Source organism: Hyla sarda, chromosome 1 (genome assembly GCF_029499605.1).
Source record: "Hyla sarda isolate aHylSar1 chromosome 1, aHylSar1.hap1, whole genome shotgun sequence".
Taxonomy (NCBI): Eukaryota; Metazoa; Chordata; class Amphibia; order Anura; family Hylidae; genus Hyla; species Hyla sarda.
The window spans coordinates 448,075,135-448,094,184 of record NC_079189.1 but is presented as its reverse complement, the minus strand read 5'-3'; the positions used below and the strand labels follow the sequence as shown (position 1 = coordinate 448,094,184).

General features: G+C 41.2%; 1 long non-coding RNA gene across 4 annotated transcripts in view; it reads left to right on the top strand.

The window, feature by feature from the left end:
* The window catches only part of LOC130283772 (uncharacterized), a 39,014-nt gene that overhangs the window by 8,815 nt on the left and 11,149 nt on the right, over positions 1–19,050 (top strand). Inside the window, exon 2 of one of the 4 annotated variants that reach the window (XR_008846841.1) lies at positions 17,109–17,249. The exons of the other annotated variants lie outside the window; for them this stretch is intronic. This is a non-coding gene — a long non-coding RNA (uncharacterized LOC130283772). The remainder of the gene's footprint in view (positions 1–17,108; positions 17,250–19,050) is intronic. 4 annotated transcript variants of the gene reach the window in all.

Genomic DNA, 19,050 nt, shown 5'->3' with positions numbered 1-19,050 from the left:
GTTATTAATGTTTAAAGTGACAGTGGTCAGATGTGCAAAAAACGCTCTGGTCCTAAGATGTAAAATGGCCTGGTCCTTAAGGGGTTAAATGTTGCCATACCATTTCTTATCATGAGTTTCATAAATGTACTGCATGTAGTTAATTTTATGCAGTCTGCAAATATTTGTATATCTCTGATAACATTAACAATTCACATGTATTTGTAAGGACTATTTTAACCCCTTGAGGATGAAGCCCATTTTGACCTTAACCCCTTAAGGACCCAGGGTGTATGGGTACGCCCTGGCTCCTTGGTACGCGGTGGGGACCGGACCGGGATGCCTGCTGAAGTCATTCAGCAGGCACCCCGTGCAAACCCCTGGAGGGGTCCTGAGACCCCCCCATGTCGGCGATCGCCTCAAGTCGCCGGTCAATTCAAACCGGTGATTTGCAGCGATTCCAGGTCAATCGGGTCTCTGGTGACCCAGTGACCTAGAAAAAAAGGGGGAATGGGACTGTCCGAGACAGCCCCATTCACCCTTACCCAGCAGGAGTGAGGTGGCACGGGTGACACCTCATGATCACGTGATTGATTGGTTGGAACAAACAAGCAATGACAGCCCTGCTGGGCGGTGATCGGGGCGGCAATCGGGGCAGGCGGGGGGGTCTCATACCTCTCCCTGGTCCGGCTAGGATCCCTTCAGGAGTGGCGGCAATCCCGGCGGCAGGAGTCGTGGCAGCAGCGGCGGTCCTGATGGCAGGATACAGCAGGAGGTGAGGCCTGCTCACCTCCTGCTGTTGCTTAGCAACAACTCTCAGCATGCACAGCCAAAGGGCATGCTGGGAGTTGTAGTTTTGCAACAGCTGGAGTTCCAACTACAACTCCCAGTAGGCTCTTTGGATGTCTGTGCATGTTTGGGGTTGTATATGTCTGATGACATTAACAATTCACATGTATTTGTAAGGACTATTTTAACCCCTTGCGGATGAAGCCCATTTTGACCTTAACCAGGACAAGACCGGGATGCCTACTGAAATCATTCAGCAGGCACCCTGTGCAAACCCCTGGGGGGGTCCTGTTCAAACTACAACTCCCAGCATGCTCTTTTCCAGCCTGTTAATGTTGGGGGTTGTAGTTATGCAACAGCTGGAGGCACATTTTTTCTATGAAAAAGTGTGCTTCATGCTGTTGCATAACTACAACTCTCAGCATTCACAAACTACCAAAGGGCATGCTGAGAGTTGTAGCAGTGTGCCTCCAGCTGTTGCAAAACTACAACTCTCAGCATACCGTTCAACTGTCAATGCATGCTGAGTGTTGCAGTTTTGCAACAGCTGGAAACACATTGGTTGTGAAACAGAGATTGTGTCCTAACTCAGTGTTTCACAGTTGGTGTGCCTCCAGCTGTTGCAAAAATACAACTCCCAGCATGCACTGAGAGACTGTACATGCTGGGAGCTCTAGTTTTGCAACAGCTGGAAGCACACTGGTTGCTAAACACTGAGTTAAGTAACAAACTCTCTGTTGCGCAACCAATGTGCCTCCAGCTGTTGCATAACTACAACTCCCAGCATGTATGGTCTGTCAGTGCATGCTGGGAGTTGTAGATTTGAGGTTTGCCCTCCCCTCATGTGAATGTACAGGGTACATTCACATGGGAGGGGGTTTACAGTGAATTTTCTGCTGCAAGTATGAGATGCTGCATATTTTCCGCCACAGCTCAAACTCACAGCTCAAACTCACTGTAAAACCCCGCCCGTGCGAATGTACACTAAAAACACTGCACTACACAAAATAAAAAGTAAACCACTACATATAAATATACTATATATATATATATATATATATATATATATATATATATATATTTTCTACCCGAATTCACATATAAATATACCCTTACACAGTCCCCCCCCCATAAAAAAAAACATCTTGTATGGCACTGTTTCCAAAACGGAGCCTCCAGCTGTTGAAAAACAACAACTCCCAGTATTGCTGGACAGCCACTGACTGTCAAGGCATGCTAAGAGTTTTGCAACAGCTGGAGGCCCCCTGTTTGGGAAACACTGCCATAGGGTATATCGGTGGCAGATTCAAATCCCCAAAATAGGACTCAAATGCGCATGGTGCTCTCTCGCTTTGGAGTCCTGTCGGATTTCAAGGCAACAGTTTAGTGCCACATATTGGGTATTTCCCTACTCGGGAGAAATTGCATTACAAATTTTGGGGGCCTTTTTCTCCTTTTACCCATTATGAAAAGGTAAAATTGGGGTCTACACCAGCATGTTAGTGTAAAAAAATTAATTTGTTTACACTAACATGCTGGTGTAGGCCCCATACTTTTAACTTTCACAAGCGGTAAAAGGAAAAAAGGACCCCAAAATTTGTAACAAATTTTTTTCTGAGTACGGAACTACCCCATATGTGAGTGTAAAGAGATCTGTGGGCGCACAACATGGCTCAGAAGTAAGAGCGCACCATGTACATTTGAGATCTAAATTGGTGATTTGTACAGGGGTGGCTGATTTTACAATGGTTCTGACATAAACGCAAAACAATAAATACTCACATATGACCACATTTTGGAAACGACTCCCCTCACGGAATGTAACAAGCGGTATAATGAGCCTTAACACCCCACAGATGTTTGACAAATTTTCGTTAGAGTTGGAAGTGAAAATGAAAAAAAAAATGTTTTACTAAAATGCTGGTGTTGCCCTACAAGGAAGAATAGGAATAAAGCCCTCAAAAATCTGTAGCCCTATTTCTTCTGAGTAAGAACATACCCCATATGTGGATGTAAAGTGCTCTACGGGTGAACTACAATGCTCAGAAGAGAAGGAGCGTCATTGGGCTTTTGGAGAATGAATGTGTTGAAAATTGAAGGCCATGTGTGTTTACAAAGCCCTCATAATGCCAGAACAATGGACCCCACCCACATGTGACCCCATTTTGGAAACTGCATCCCTTACAGAATTTAATAAGGGGTGCAGTGAACATTTACACCCTACAGGTGTCTGACAGATTTTTGGAACAGTGGTCCGTGAAAATGAAAAATTAAATTTTTCATTTGCACAGCCCACTGTTCCAAAGATCTGTCAAACACCAGTGGGGTGTAAATGCTCACTGCACCCTTTATTATATTCTGTGAGGGGTGTAATTTCAAAAATGGGGTCACTGATCTGCCACCATGGGGGGCTGTGTAAACGAACATGGCCCCCGACTTCTATTCCAACCAAATTCTCTCTCCAAAAGCTTAATGGCAAAGCACTTTTCATCCACATTTGGGTTATTTCCATACTCAGAAAAAATGGGGTTACAAATTTTGTGATGCTTTTTCTCCTATTACCCCTTGTGTGAAAATGAAAAATTTGGGTTACACTAGCACTTCAGTGAAAAAAAAATCTAATTTTTCATTTTCACGTCCAACTTTAGCAGAAGTTTGTCAAACACCTGTGGGGTGTTAAGGCTCACTGTACCCCTTGTTACATTACTTGAGAGGTTTAGTTTCCAAAATAGTTTGCCATGTGTTTTTTTTTTTTGCTTGTCTGGCGCCAGAGGGGCTTCATAAATTCCACATGCCCCCCCCCCCCCCCCCAAAACCATTTCAGCAAAATTTGCTTCCCAAAAACCAAATGAGGCTTCTTCTCTTCTGAGCATTGTAGTGCGCCCGCAGTGCACTTGACGTTCACACATGGGATATTTCCATACTCAGAACAGGTGGGGTTACATATTTTGGGGGTGAATTTCTCCTATTACCCTTTGTAAAAATGTAAAATTTGGGGGAACACCAGCATTTTAGTGAAAAAAAAATCATTTACACATCCGAACTTAACAAAAAGTCGTCAAACACCTCCCACAGGTGTTTGACGACTTTTTGTTAAAGTCGGATGTGTAAATGATCAAAGTGAAGAAGAAAATTAAAAATCTTCATTTTTTACACTCGCATGTTCTTGTAGATCCAGTTTTTGAAATTGTACAAGGGGTAAAAGGAGAAAAAGCCCCACAAAATTTGTAACCCAATTTATCTCAAGTAAGGAAATGCCTCATATGTGTGAGTTTTTCTGAAATGGTTTTTGGGGCCATGTCCCATTTAGGAAGACCCTACGGTGCCAGAACAGCAATAAACAAAAAAAAAAAAACAACAACATGGCATACTATTTTGGAAACTACACCCCTCAAGGAACGTAACAAGGTGTGCAGTGAACTTTAACACCCCACGTGTTTGAGGGGTGCAATTTTTATAATGGGGTCATTTATGGGTTATTTCTAATATGAAGGCACTTCAAATCTAAATATTGTGAAAAATTGGAAAATTGCTGCTGAACTTTGAAGCCCTCTGGTGTCTTCCAAAAGTAAAAACATGTCAACTTTATGATGAAAATATAAAATAGACATATTGTATATTTGAATCAATATATAGTTTATTGGTTATGTCTATTTAACTTATAAGCAGAGAGTTTCAAAGTAAAAAAAAATGCTTTTTTTTCTTAAAGGGGTTATCCAGGAAAAACTCTTTTCTGTCTAAGTGCTCTCTGATGACACCTGTCTCGGGAACTGTGCAGAGTAGAAGCAAATCCCCATAGCATACCTCTTCGGATCTGTGCAGTTCCCAAGAAAAACAGAGATGTAAGCAAAGAGCCCTGTTGTCAGACAGAAAAGAACAACTCAACTTCAGAAGTAATTTATAAATCTGTTTAACTTTCTGAAGCCAGTTGATATATAAAAATATATTTTTTTCCTGGAATACCCCCTTTAAAATGTTCGCATTTTTCACCAAGAAATGATGCAATTATTACAAAAATGTACCACTGACATAAAGTAGAATAAATCACGAAAAAATAATCTTGGAATCAGAATGAAAGGTAAAAGCATCCCAGAGTTATTAACCTGTTGGGGGCGGAGGGCGTACTTGTACGCCCTCCACCCACTCCCTTTCTGTAATGTTGGGCGAAACTGGTTGGGTCGGGCCCGGCCTCTAACAACAGCCGTGACCCATGGCTAATAGCACATAGTACTGATTGCAGTGCCGTGTGCTATTAACCCTTTAGACGCGGCATTCAAAGTTGAAATCCGCGTCTAAAATGAAAGTAAACTGCTCCCGGCTAGCTCAGTGGGCTGTTCGGGATCGCCGCGGCGAAATCGCGGCATCTCGAACAGCTGTAGGACAGCAGGAGGGTCCCCTACCTTCCTCCTCGCTGTCCAATCGCCGAATGACTGCTCAATGCCTGAGATCCAGGCATATGCAGTCAAGCATCAGAATCATTGATCAATGGTTTTCTATGAGAAACCATTGATCAATGTAAAAGATCAGTGTGTGCACTGTTATAGCCTCCTATGGGAGTTATAACACTGCAATACAAAAGTGAAAAAAAAGTGAATAAAGATCATTTAATCCCTTCCCTAATAAAAGTTTGAATCACCCCCCTTTTCCCATTAAAAAAAAAACTGTGTAAATAAAAATAAACATATGTGATATCGCCACATGCAGAAATGTCCAAATTGTGAAAATATATTGTTATTAACCCCTTAAGGGCGCAGGACGTAAATGTACGTCCTGGTGAGGTGGTACTTAACGCACCAGGACGTACATTTACGTCCTGTGCATAACCGCGGGCATCGGAGCGATGCCCGTGTCATGCGCGGCTGATCCCGGCTGCTGATCGCAGCCAGGGACCCGCCGGCAATGGCCGACGCCCGTGATCTCGCGGGCGTCCGCCATTAACCCCTCAGGTGCCGGGATCAATACAGATCCCGGCATCTGCGACAGTTAGCGATTTAAATGAACGATCGGATTGCCCACAGCGCTGCTGCGGGGATCCGATCATTCAGCACGCCGGACGGAGGTCCCCTCTCCTTCCTCCGTCCGGCTCCCGGCGTCTCCTGCTCTGGTCTGTGATCGAGCAGACCAGAACAGAAGATAGCCGATAACACTGATCTGTTCTATGTCTTATACATAGAACAGATCAGTATTAGCAATCATGGTATTGCTATGAATAGTCCCCTATGGGGACTATTCAAGTGTAAAAAAAATGTAAAAAAATGTAAAAGTAAAAGTAAAAAAAAGTGAAAAATCCCCTCCCCCAATAAAAAAGTAAAATGTCCGTTTTTTCCTATTTTACCCCCAAAAAGCGTAAAAAAACATTTTTTATAGACATATTTGGTATCGCCGCGTGCGTAAATGTCCGAACTATTAAAATAAAATGTTAATGATCCCGTACGAAGAACGGTGTGAACGAAAAAAAAAAAAGTCCAAAATTCCTACTTTTTTAATACATTTTATTTAAAAAAAAATTATAAAAAATGTATTAAAAGTTTTTATATGCAAATGTGGTATAAAAAAAGTACAGATCATGGCGCAAAAAATTAGCCCCCATACCGCCGCTTATACGGAAAAATAAAAAAGTTAGAGGTCATCAAAATAAAGGGATTATAAACGTACTAATTTGGTTAAAAAGTTTGTGATTTTTTTTAAGCGCAACAATAATATAAAAGTATATAATAATGGGTATCATTTTAATCGTATTGACCCTCAGAATAAAGAACACATGTCATTTTTACCATAAATTGTACGGCGTGAAAACAAAACCTTCCAAAATTAGCAAAATTGCGTTGTCTGAGTCCTTAAGGCCAAAATGGGCTGAGTCCTTAAGGGGTTAAACCGCACAGTCAATGGCGTACGCGCAAAAAAATTCCAAAGTCTAAAATACTGTTTTTTTGTCACTTTTTATATCATGAAAAAATGAATAAAAATCGATCAAATATCAATATAAAACGGTACCACTAAAATCTTCAGATGACAGCGCAAAAAATGAGCCCTCATACTGGCCCGTACATGGAAAAATCTAAAAGTTATAGGGGTCAGAAGATGACAATTTTAAACGTATACATTTTCCTGCATGTAGTTATGATTTTTTGCAGAATACGACAAAATCAAACCTATATAAGTAGGCTATCATTTTAATCGTATGGACCTATAGAATAAAGATAAGGTGTCCTTTTTACTGAAAAATGTACTGCGTAGAAACGGAAGCCCCAAAAATTTACAAAATGGTGTTTTTTCTTCATTTTTGTCGCACATTGATTTTTTTTCCGTTTCGATGTCGATTTTTGGGTAAAATAACTGATGTCATTACAAAGTAGAATTGGTGGCGCAAAACATTAGTCTTCATATGGATTATTAGGTGCAAAATTGAAAGAGTTATGATTTTAAAAGGTAAGGATTAAAAAATGAAAGTGCAAAAACGGAAAAACCCTCTGTCCCCAAGGGGTTAATGTGCAATAAAAGCCCGGGGCCTTTAAGGGGTACTCCAGTGGCCAATGTGTTTTTTCAGTTTCTACTTATCCTTGCAGGTGAGTTTTCTTGTTATCTCTGGTCTCGTGCTTGCTGTTTGTTTGTCTTTCTTTTCCTTTATTTGCACAAGTGTGTCCATGTAGTGTAGCATCTAATTCCGTTTTGCCTTTGTTTCAGAAACTACAGCTCTGAGCATGCCTTGTAGCCTGTCTCCTCTTTCAGTGCCCTGCCCAACTTGTTTTGCGTTGCCGCCCAGCCCTGTTTGTGGGCAGCTTTTTTTTTCTTTCCCCTTTAGCACTCCCTTTCCCCCCTGCTCATTAGTATACTCATCCCACCCTGACTCTCAGCTTCTCACCCCACAGTCCCCACATCAGGGAAGGAATTAAATGCCAGCCGCAGTGCTCTGTCCCCACGTAAAAAAAACTAGTCATATGCAACACACGGGCGCTGCTCTGCTTCCTGACCCTCCCCAACACCCTCCACCCAAGAGATGTCCCTGCAAGGGTTAACTCTGAGCCGCAGATGCGCTTTACATTCTCCCCACATCGGGGAATGAATGAATTGTGAGCGCTGACGCAGGGTTTCTGATCAGCTTCTGTTTTCTGATCAGAAGCCCTGTGCCCGCGCTCACAAATCATTCATTCCCTGAAGTGGGGAGAATGTTAGAGTTAAAGGGGTACTCCGGCGCTTAGATATCTTATCCCCTATCCAAAGGATTGCGGGGGTCCCACCACTGGGGGGCTGATCTTGCACGCCGCACCCCGTTTAAAATCAGTCCCCAGAGCGTGTTCGCTCCGGGTCTGATTACTGTCGATCACAGGCCAGAGTGTAGTGACGTCAAGGCTCTGCCCCGTGTTACATCATGCTCTGTCCCCCTCAATGCAAGCCTATGGGAGAGGGCATAGGAGAAAGGAGTAAAAGGAGAAAAAGCCTCCCAAAATTTGTAACCCAATTTCTCTCAAGTAAGGGATACCTCATATGTGGATGTTAAGTGTTCCGGAGGTGCACTAGATGGCTCAGAAGAGAAGGAGCGACAATGGGCTTATGGAGAGTGAATTGAACTGAAATGGTTTTTGGGGGTAATGTCGCATTTAGGAAGCCCCCATGCTGCCAGAACAGCAAAAAAAAAACAAAAAAACATATGCACATAATTTGCATTTATGTCAGAACCGCTATAACCATCAGCAACCCTTATACAAATTACCAATTTAGGCCCCAAATGTACATGGTGTGCTCTTACTCTTGAGCCTTGTTGTGTGCCCGCAGAGCACTTAACGTCCAAATATGGGGTATTTCCGTACTCGGGAGAAATTGTGTTACAAATTTTAGGGGTCTTTTTCTCATTTTAACCTTTTATGAAAATGAAAAGTAAGGGGCAACACCAGAATGTTAGTGTAAAAAAATAAAATTAAATTAAACTAACATGCTGGGGTTGACCCCAACTTTTTCTTATCATAAGGAGTGAAAGGAGAAAAATCCCCCCAAAATGTATAATGCAATTTCTCCCGAGTACCAAAATACCCCATACCGTATGTGACCCTAAACTGTTGACTTGAAATATGACAGGGCTCCGGAGTGAAAGAGCGCCTTACGCATTTGAGGCCTAAATTAGGGATTTGCATAGGGACAGACCCGGATGCAAACATTACACTTACCTCCACCACCAAAAATACCCTATGGCTGTGGTTCTCAAACAGGGTGCCTCCAGCTGTTGCAAAATTATCAGCATGCCTGTACAGTCAGTGGCTATCCGGCAATGCTGAAAGTTGTTCTTTTGCATCAGCCGGAGGCTCTGTTTTGGAAACAGTGCCGTACGAGACGTTTTTAATTCTTATTGAGGGGGGGGGGGGGTCTGGTAACTGTATAAGGGTGTGTGTATATGTAGTGCTTTACTTTTTATTTTGTGTAAAGGAGTGTAGTGTTTTTAGGGTACATTCACACCGGTGGGGGTCCAAATCAAGTTTCCCGCTGGGAGTTTGATCTCCGGCAGAAAATTTTCCGCAGCTCAAACTTGTGGCTGGAAACTCACTGTAAACCCCTGCCGTGTGAATGTACCCTGTACATTCATATGGGGGGTAGGGGAGCGCAAACCTCCAGCTGTTGCACAACTGCACCTCCCAGCATGCACTGGCAGACCGTGCATGCTGGAAGTTGTAGTTTTGCAAGATCTGGAGGGCCACAGTTTAGACACCACTGCACAGTGATCTCCAAACTGTGGCCCTCCAGATCTTGCAAAACTACAAATCCCAGCATGCACAGACAGCAAATGGCTGTCCGAGCATGCAGGGAGTTGTAGTTTTGCAAGATTTTGAGGGCCACAGTTTAGAGACCACTGCACAGTGATCTCCAAATAGTGGCCTTCCAGATCTTGGAAAACTACAAAGCCCAGTATGCCCTGACAGCAAACAGCTGTCTGGGCATGCTGGAAGTTGTAGTTTTGCCAGATCTAGAGGGCACAGCTTGGAGATTATGGTGCAATGATCTCCAAACTGTAACCCTCCAATCTTCACTTTCACTCACCATATGGCCGCCACCAGCCACCAACGAGGATGATGATCGGTGCCGCCTCTGCCACCGCCACCAATGATCGCCGGTTTCCCCACTCTGCCCAGACTTGGTAGCGGCAGGCAGAACGAGGGAACCAAACTTTTAACCCCCGCCATTTGTCGGTCACTTCCGACCGACCACTCACAGGGATAGGAGTGGGGTGGCACCCCTGGACCCCACTCCTATCCTTCAGGGTGATTGGTTCTGTTTCAGACAGCATCAATCACCCTTATTTTCCAGTTCACCAGTGACCCGATTGGCCCTGAAATGTTCTGTCTCGGACAGCATCAATAACCCTTACTTTTCAGGTCACCAGTGACCCTATTGGCCCTGAAATGCCGTAATTCCCCGGTCAGAATTGAGCATTGCCACGGGTTGCCTGCTGATAGATATCAGCAGGCATCCCATTCCGATCGCCACCCGGCGCCGTCCGTCCTTAAGTTTCGGGACGTGAGGGCTTACCTGTATGCCCTCCAGCCTCAACAGGTTAAAATCAATTAAATAACATTTATTATCTTAGAATTTAGAGTTGAACTTTGCATGAACGTGCTTAGACCACATGTAAGGTTGGCTGCTGGAGGCAAAATGGAGACTTATGCATCACTGGTTCATTTTGACCTGGACAACAGGCCTCACCATGGTCGACTAAAAAGTTGAGTACATGCACTTAGGACATATGAGTGCTGCCAGCATTGCTCTATAGGTTGAAGTCAGCCTACCAGTGCTCAGATCATATGCCGCACACTGCATCAAATTGGTATCTATGGCTGTCATCCCAGAAGGAAGCCTCTACTAAAGATGATGCACAAGAAAGACCACAAACAGTTCGTGGAAGGCAAGTAGGGTAAGGCCATGGATGCAAAGTGCTCTCCAGGCACATTACAGGGCTCAGAAGGGAAGGAGCGACGCCTTTTAGAGAGATAATTTTGCTAAAATGGTTTTTGGTGGCCTTTGCGCATTTATGTGTCACATTATGTGGTATGGAACTACCCCCTATGTGGAAGTGCTCTGCGGGCTCATAAGAGAAGGAGGGCCATTGGGCTTTTGGAGAGAGAATTTGTCTGGAATTGAAGTCAGGGGGGCATGTGCGTGTACAAAGCCCACATGGTGCAAGAAAAGTGGACCTCCCCCCCACATGTACATATAAAAAGAAGAAAAAAATCCACAAGCGCTCAGAGAAGTGTTGGAATATCATATACAATACATATAGATAGGGACTTACTCCACAGTGGGGGGAAGTGTTCATTTATAACCCCTCCTCGTAGGCATATCTCATAGTCTCAGGATCGAAGCAAAAACAGGCATCCACCCGGGCAGTAAACCAGTTCCAGACCAAGAGAGCGAACCACTGGACCGACTTAGCTAGATCTTGTCATAGTTTATTATGTGCATGCGACGCGTTTCTGAGGTAAAATTGGCTCAAGCCACCTCCTTCATCAGGCATATGATATATAAAATACAAATAGTTTAAATACCTTCCCTCTGGGTCCTCGCATGTAGCGTCTTCCGGGCAGCATCGCGTAGCATGTGACAGACTTCCGGCCGGCGTCCGATCACATGACTCCACCATGCATTCCAGCGGACGTCATTTCCTGCAGATGGTGGAACGCAAACATGAACGGATACCAAACATTACAGAGGACCCAAAGGTTAGGTAATACAAAACTTACAATTTATCAAAATTAATAAAAATTTACATAAACTAACATCAGTACTGATAAAAACTACATAAAAATATATCAAATTCATAAAATGATTATAAAATTGAACCTACACCTGTTCTAGGCTCTCATTAAGACCATGGGGAAAAAGAGTATTAAAACGAAAGATCCAATACATTTCCTTGTTGCAGAGTGTCTTGTAATCCAATTTTTATTTCTTGCCGAAAGTGCGTAAGGACAAAAGGAAACCCCCGGGTAGACCAATAATGGCGAGTATGAATTCCATCACGGGTGGAGTATCTGAATATATAGACCACCAACTACAAAGGTTTGTTACGAATCTTCCTGCTTATCTGAAGGATACGGGACACTTGTTGTCCCTACTCAGAGATATTAAATAGGAGGAAGGCTACATCTGGGTTACCCTAGATGTAGCTGCCCTATATACAAACATACCTCATAATAAGGGTGTTGAAGCATTGGGTTTTTTCCTACAGGAAGACCCCCTAATGCCTTCAAAACAAAAAAAGTTTATATTAGATGCCATCCATTATACACTGACTCATAATTATTTTACATATAATGGTGATTACTACGTGCAGGTTTGCGGTACAGCAATGGGGACGAAATTTGCCCCTTGCTATGCAAACCTGTACGTAGGAGCCTTCGAAACACGAATTTGTGATGAACGGTCCGTGTTTTATAGAAGGTTTATTGATGACATCATCATGATATGGAACAGTAGTGAGGGGTCTCTCATTGATTTTATAGGAGAGCTCAATACAAACAATTGGGGCCTGAGCGTCACATCTAATATTAGTACCTCTAGGGCTCTATTTTTGGATCTAGAGATTGAGGTGAGAGATGGCTGTTTGCATACCACCACCCATTTCAAGGAGGTGGATGCAAAAAGCTATCTAGACTATAGTAGCTGCCATAAAAAGAGTTGGAGGAATAATATACCATATGGGCAGATGAAAAGGATAAGACGCAACTGCTCAGCTGAGGTGGATTTTCACCAACAGCTGTGTACATTGCGTTCAAGCAAAAAGGCTATCCGCAACCTTTGATTGAGGGAGCAGAGCAGAAAATAAAAGCACTTTCCCAAGTAGAGTGTCTACCCAGTGATAAAAAAAGAGACGAGGAACAAGTACTAAGAGATTCTAACTCTAATTATAATATAGCGTTTATCACTAGATATAATAATTCACATGCAGAGATCAATAAAATATTGCAGAAAAATTGGAATTTGATTAGTAGTGACCCTATACTTGGAGAACATATCCCAGAAAAACCTAAATGTATTTTTAAGAGGAGCAAGACTTTAAAAAATATTCTTGCCCCGTCAGTACCTCGTAAACAACAACCCAAATTAACATCATGTAAAGAAGGGTTTTTGCAGGAGACCAAGGGAGTATTCAAGTGCGGTATAAACAGGTGTCAATACTGTTCACACATTTGCAATAAAAGGACGGAAATAACCATTGAAGGGGAATCTGAACCTTATTTTATTAAAGAATTTTTAAACTGCAGTAGTGAATTTATTGTATATATGATAGAGTGCCCATGTGGGCTTAGATATGTAGGGAGGACTATAAATAGCTTAAGAGTTAGGATAAATAAACATAGGTCCAACATTAGAAATGGATACGCTTTACATAGTGTATCCAGACAGGTGTAGGTTCAATTTTATAATAATTTTATGAATTTGATATATTTATATGTAGTTTTTTATCAGTAATGATGTTAGTTTATGTTAATTTTTGTTATTTTTTATAAATTGTAAGTTTTGTATTACCTAACCTTTGGGTCCTCTGTAATGTTCGGGATCCGTTCATGTTTGCGTTCCACCATCTGCAGGAAATGACGTCCGCTGGAACGCATGGTGGAGTCATGTGATCGGATGCCGGACGGAAGTCTGTCACATGCTACGCGATGCTGCCCGGAAGACGCTACATGCGAGGACCCAGAGGGAAGGTATTTAAACTATTTGTATTTTATGTATCATATTCCTGATGAAGGAGGAGGCGTGAGCCAATTTTACCTCAGAAACGCGTTGCATGTACATAATAAACTATGACAAGATCTAACTAAGTCGGTCCAGTGGTTCTCTCCCTTGGTCTGGAACTGGTTTACTGCCCGGGTGGATGCCTGTTATTGCTTCGATCCTGAGTCTATTAGATATGCCTACGAGGAGGGGGGATATGTTATAAATTGACACTTCCCCCCCACTGTGGAGTAAGTCCCTATCTATATGTATTGTATATGATATTCCAACACTTCTCTGAGCGCTTGGGGATTTTTTTCTTCTGTACATCAATTACAGATTTACCTGTGGTATATCTGGATACCAGTGCAATCTCCTATTTGGATATCAGTCTGGTGGAGGAGTGTCATTAGATTGTACTAACACGAACGTGGCTCTGGAGGTGTTTGTGGTGGTTTTCTTGGTATAGAGATCACTACTTACACCAGGTGGGTAAAAACCTATAATCCTCTCCTTATTCCTGATTCTCACAGTCTTCCAACATCTGGTTGTTTTTGACAGCAGCGCTCCCTGGTGATTTTTCTATATTTTTCTCCCCCCCACATGTGACCCTCAAGGAATGTAACAAGAGGTGCAGTGAGCATTCAAACCCTACTTGCGTCTGACAGATTTTTGGAACAGTGGGCTGTGCAAATTAAAAATGTAATTTTTTTATTTTTATGGACCAATGTTCCAAATATATTTCAGACACCTGTGGGGTGTAAATGCTCACAGCACCCTTATGAAAATTTTTGAGAGGTGTAGTTTTCAAAATAGGGTCACAAAGGGTGTTTTTTCCCCATTTATGTCAGAACTGCTGCGACTATCAGCCACCTCTGTGCAAATCACTAATTTAGGTCTCAAATGTACATGGTGCATTCCCACCCCTGTGCCATGTTATATGCCTGCAGATTGCTTTGTGACCACACATGGGGTATATATATGTTTGGGAGAAATTGTGTCATGAATTTTGTGGGGCTTTAGATCCTTTTACCCCTGAAACAATTATATTGTTTACATGTATTACATTTAATTTTCACAAGAGGTAAAAAGAGAAAAAGACCCCCAAAATGTGTAAAGCAATTACTCCTGAGTAGGAAAATAACCCATATGTGACAGTGACTGTGCTACATGGTCTGTAAAATTAGTTTAGTTCATAATACAGTGTCTGTACCTTTGTTTGGTGTCTGGTCTTGCAATTCTTATGTGATTTTTGCCTCAATGTTTATTTTTAGCTGCATACAAAATAAGTGTTGCTGAGACATTACGTCACTAGTCAGATGTTGAAAGGGAGCCTGTCTGCTTCAATGGGTGGAGTGACCGCTGGGTGGGAAGGAGATCATTCTCCACAGTCCTGAAGGGAATTGTAGTTTCATGAACCACACGCATAACTCAGTTGTGCTGCAAAGGGTGGGGTGACTGATGTGTGGGAGGGAAAAAAGTGACCTCACACTTACAAACAAGGAATCCTGGGACTTGTAGTTGGATCGTCATGGTGGACTCACAATACCATGGTGGACTCACAACACCAGCCATTTAGCCCCAAGACAAGCTCGGATCCTTCCTGAGGATTTTCATTACTGGCAGGTAAGTACTAAAGTCACCATATGGTGGAAAGCTAAAGTGACCTTATGGTGGAAAGTACTAAAATAACCTTATGGTGGAAAGCTCTTTTTAATCATAAAATAAATTAAAAAGAGCCTAATGGTAGCAAAAGATTTTCAAGACACCCTGCATGCTGAATAAAAAACTGTTTATGTTCATTAGGAAAACACTGTACATGACAAACGAAGCCACTGTTGTTGGACAATTCTCCGGAAACCAGCAGTTTCTAAAATATTTTTTGGCAAAAGGTTTTATAGAAAGATAAGACAACTTTTTAAGCAAAGTAATTATTGGAGAAAAAAGAACTTTGCACACAAACACCAAAATCTCATCCCAACTATAGCACAGTGGTTTGGATTTGAATTTCTCAACATATGGATGACATTTCAGAACCCCATGCAACATTTTTATGTTAAAATATTCCTTTTTTTATTTTATGTTTTTTTGACTTATTTGCAATTTTTTCAATTTGAAATTCTTTCTAACTTCCTCTTTTGTGTATAGTATCTCAGTAGACTGCTGTGCACACTTGCTCCATAGGTAAAATTTATCCAGCTGGTGAAATCTTGCATCTTAAAGAATACATATCATGAACTCATCTGTTCCTAATCCCCCCCATCTTTCCCTTTTCCTACTTTTTCCAATCCCTTGTTAGTCGCTCATTTTGCTACCGTCTGTCAGAGAGGAAGGGGGGGGGGGGTGGTGGCCCAACAGGCATGATGTCAGTTAAAGCCTAGCTGGGCTCACTTCTGCCCTTCTTATGCGGCCTGCTTTTAATTCGGATCCTGCTTGCAATCTGGTATTCCGCTAATCCGGGGTGGGGGGTGTAATGGGGGGTGCTTTTAGCCCTGCGTTCCTGCTGCTGCTGTGCTTATAATCCCGGAGGGGGGTGCTGTTTGCCCAGTGATCCTGCAGATGCTGGGCTTATAATCACGATGGGGGGGGGCTGACAGGCTCTGTGGGTCATCCTGCCTGCTATGTACAGCGCTGCTCCCACCTGTTTGACTGTGCTTTTCAGTGTCCCGGTTGCACTGAGGGTTCGGACTCATGCTGCCAGGCCAGCATGAGTCCGAAATCATTGAACCTGGACATGTAGGGAGACCCCCTGTGGTCAGTTTTTCAAAGTAAAAAAAAATATATAAAGATACATTTTTGTTAATCACATGGTATTAGAAAGTTGTTTCTACTATATTGATTAACAAAATATAAATAGTTTTTTGGGTGACAGGTACTTTTTAACATTTGCTTTTCAAGTAAATAACTATTTGATGGATGTATTAGATTTTATCCTTATATAAAATTCAAAGCCTGTTAGATTTATGATTAATATGCGGGGATAGCTCCTTTGTACTATGGCTTATCAGATTTCTTTTATGATCTCAAGTTAATATATATCAAAGTTTTTTACACAACTGTTTTGATATTTTATTAAAAAATGTCATTTTTGCTAGAATAATGAATTGATGACATTTCAGAAAAAGTCATCTGATTAAATAGTGTTCAGTTTTTAAATCTTTTTGACCCCAAATTGACCATTTATTATAGTCTATTATTTATAGTATATACAATATACTCCCAATTCATATTGTAGTTGTTAATGAACATAATAATAATAATGATAATAATAATAATAATAATTAATAATAATAATAATAACACTCATATCACTTACATGTTTAGTAATTGAACACAATTTGTTACTTATAAACACATTAAAAATGTGGAAATATTTTGCATGTAAAATATAAAAGCAAGTTTTAATAAATGTAAATTAGCCTCTATCCTAATAAAAGTAAAATTCACCCCTCTTTTCTCACTTTTTACAGGTAAAACTATGTAAACAAATATAATCATAAATATATCTGGCATCACCACATGTGGCTAATTCTGAACTATTAAATTATGTTAATGAAAGAGTACGGAGAGTGGGGTAAACGTAAAGAAAAAAATACCAAAGTCCTTAGTGATGCCTGTCTCTTACCTTTTTTCACCAGTGCGCTCCAGCCCCCAACTTTGGAGATACTCTCTTGTGATGAAGTGATGAAGGTCTTCATAAAACCTTCATGGAGTTTAAAGTGACATGAAACCTAACAATGTACTTACTGTGATGTGCCTTTTTCAACATCTATATTCATGTAGGTGCAATGTTTACTATTTGGAAATATTAGAAAAGCTATGATCGCCCACACTATCAGTCATAGACCTATCTTTTATTATTTTCTCTTTTCCACCCAACAATTCTTTTAAAAGGACTGAGGCCTTTGAGATCAGTTGGTATTTTCCAGAGCATTTCATAGCCCTCATACTTGAAGAAATTTGAAATTAGACAAACATGAAAGTTTTTCTGTGCAGCAGAATAAGATGGATGGCAGTCTGGTACCACCTGACACTGCTTATTTAAGCAGGACAACCTGTATGTTCTGTGTTCCATGTGAGGTATTGGTATTGACATAAAGCTAGGGCTTAGAAAACAAAATATTAACTTGTTTGGTCAGCTAAATTATAAAAATTACATACAATCATATTGGATACAGTTTAGTCAGCCAGGCCCTCCAAACTCATATTCGAAATGAACTAAGGGGTTTCGCCACCTGCCGAACTTTTCAATATTGCCAGGTTAAGCTTACTGTGCATCAAAGCACAGAAAGAAAGAAGATAATTATCATTGCTGAGCAGTGCTAGTTAACTCCTTTGAGGGGGGGGGGGAGGCTGTATATATTATGCAGCCAACTATATGGCTGTATAATGTATACAATGAAGAGAGTGATACTTACCATCTCGCCGCTAGTCTGGGCCTCTTCTTGTGTAGCTCTGCCCCATTTTGACATCATCACTAGTGGCAGGGCTGCACAAGAAGAGGCCGGGCCAGCAACAAGATTGGTAAGCATCACTCTCTTCACTTTCTACATTATACTGCCATATAGATGGCTTTATAATATATGCAACACCCAAAGAGTTAACTAGCACTGTTCAGCAGTGCTAACTAACTCATCAACTAATAGCATCCTAGAAAGATGTTGCAGTAAGGAAGTGAATTAGCTGGTTTGCTGTTACAAAAGATTGAAGTTCACCTTGAACCAAATAGTTTTTGAAAGCCCAACGAACTGAACTTTTGGAAAGCTTGGAAAGAAAACTCTAATATTGGGCATTATAAGCAGGGATATTACTACAATTACCAACATACCAGAGATGTCATATACATTTATTGACATACCTGACACATTTCCTAGAGTTATCTTTAAATCCACATAGTAGTTTAAAGTCCTTGGGATTGTATTACTAAACATTACTAACATTGCAGACCACTTCACAATCTGTATTGCACATATTCATAGAACTCTATGTGTTAAATAATATTCATCCCTATTTAACCATGGAATCCAACACAAACACATTAATTTATGCTGTACAAGGCTTTGCAGATAGATAAAACTATCGAAAAGTTTCTGAAATAAGAATGTAATTTTAAAACATACAATTTTGTAATAATCTTTGTCTCTTCATGCTTCTTATTCATAAATGCAGTCTGGAATAATTTCTTGATTGTTTCTATAAAAGTCAGCAAGGCCAACAAACAATTCAGTTTTTTCCATTACGGTTAGTAACATTCTATAGTACAATATATGTTTCTGAGCAAGAGGATGGAGATTGATAAAGGCAGAAGTCATTAAAATGCTGACACCATTGGTCTTATATGCTTGGGCAATCTATCATCCTCAGTGAAATTGCTTGTGTGGAAAGAATGCAAATGCTACAATTTAAGTAGAAATATATTAACACACATTTAGCATAGATATCATTTGTTAACCTGTAAACTATAAAATGGTTTTGTCTCCTTCATTGTCCCCAGCCAAGGCTAACACAATGTTCTTCCCTTGTTGCTAAATCAGCTAAGCAAATTCTTTTCCATTCAGAGTATAGAATCCAATATGTGCT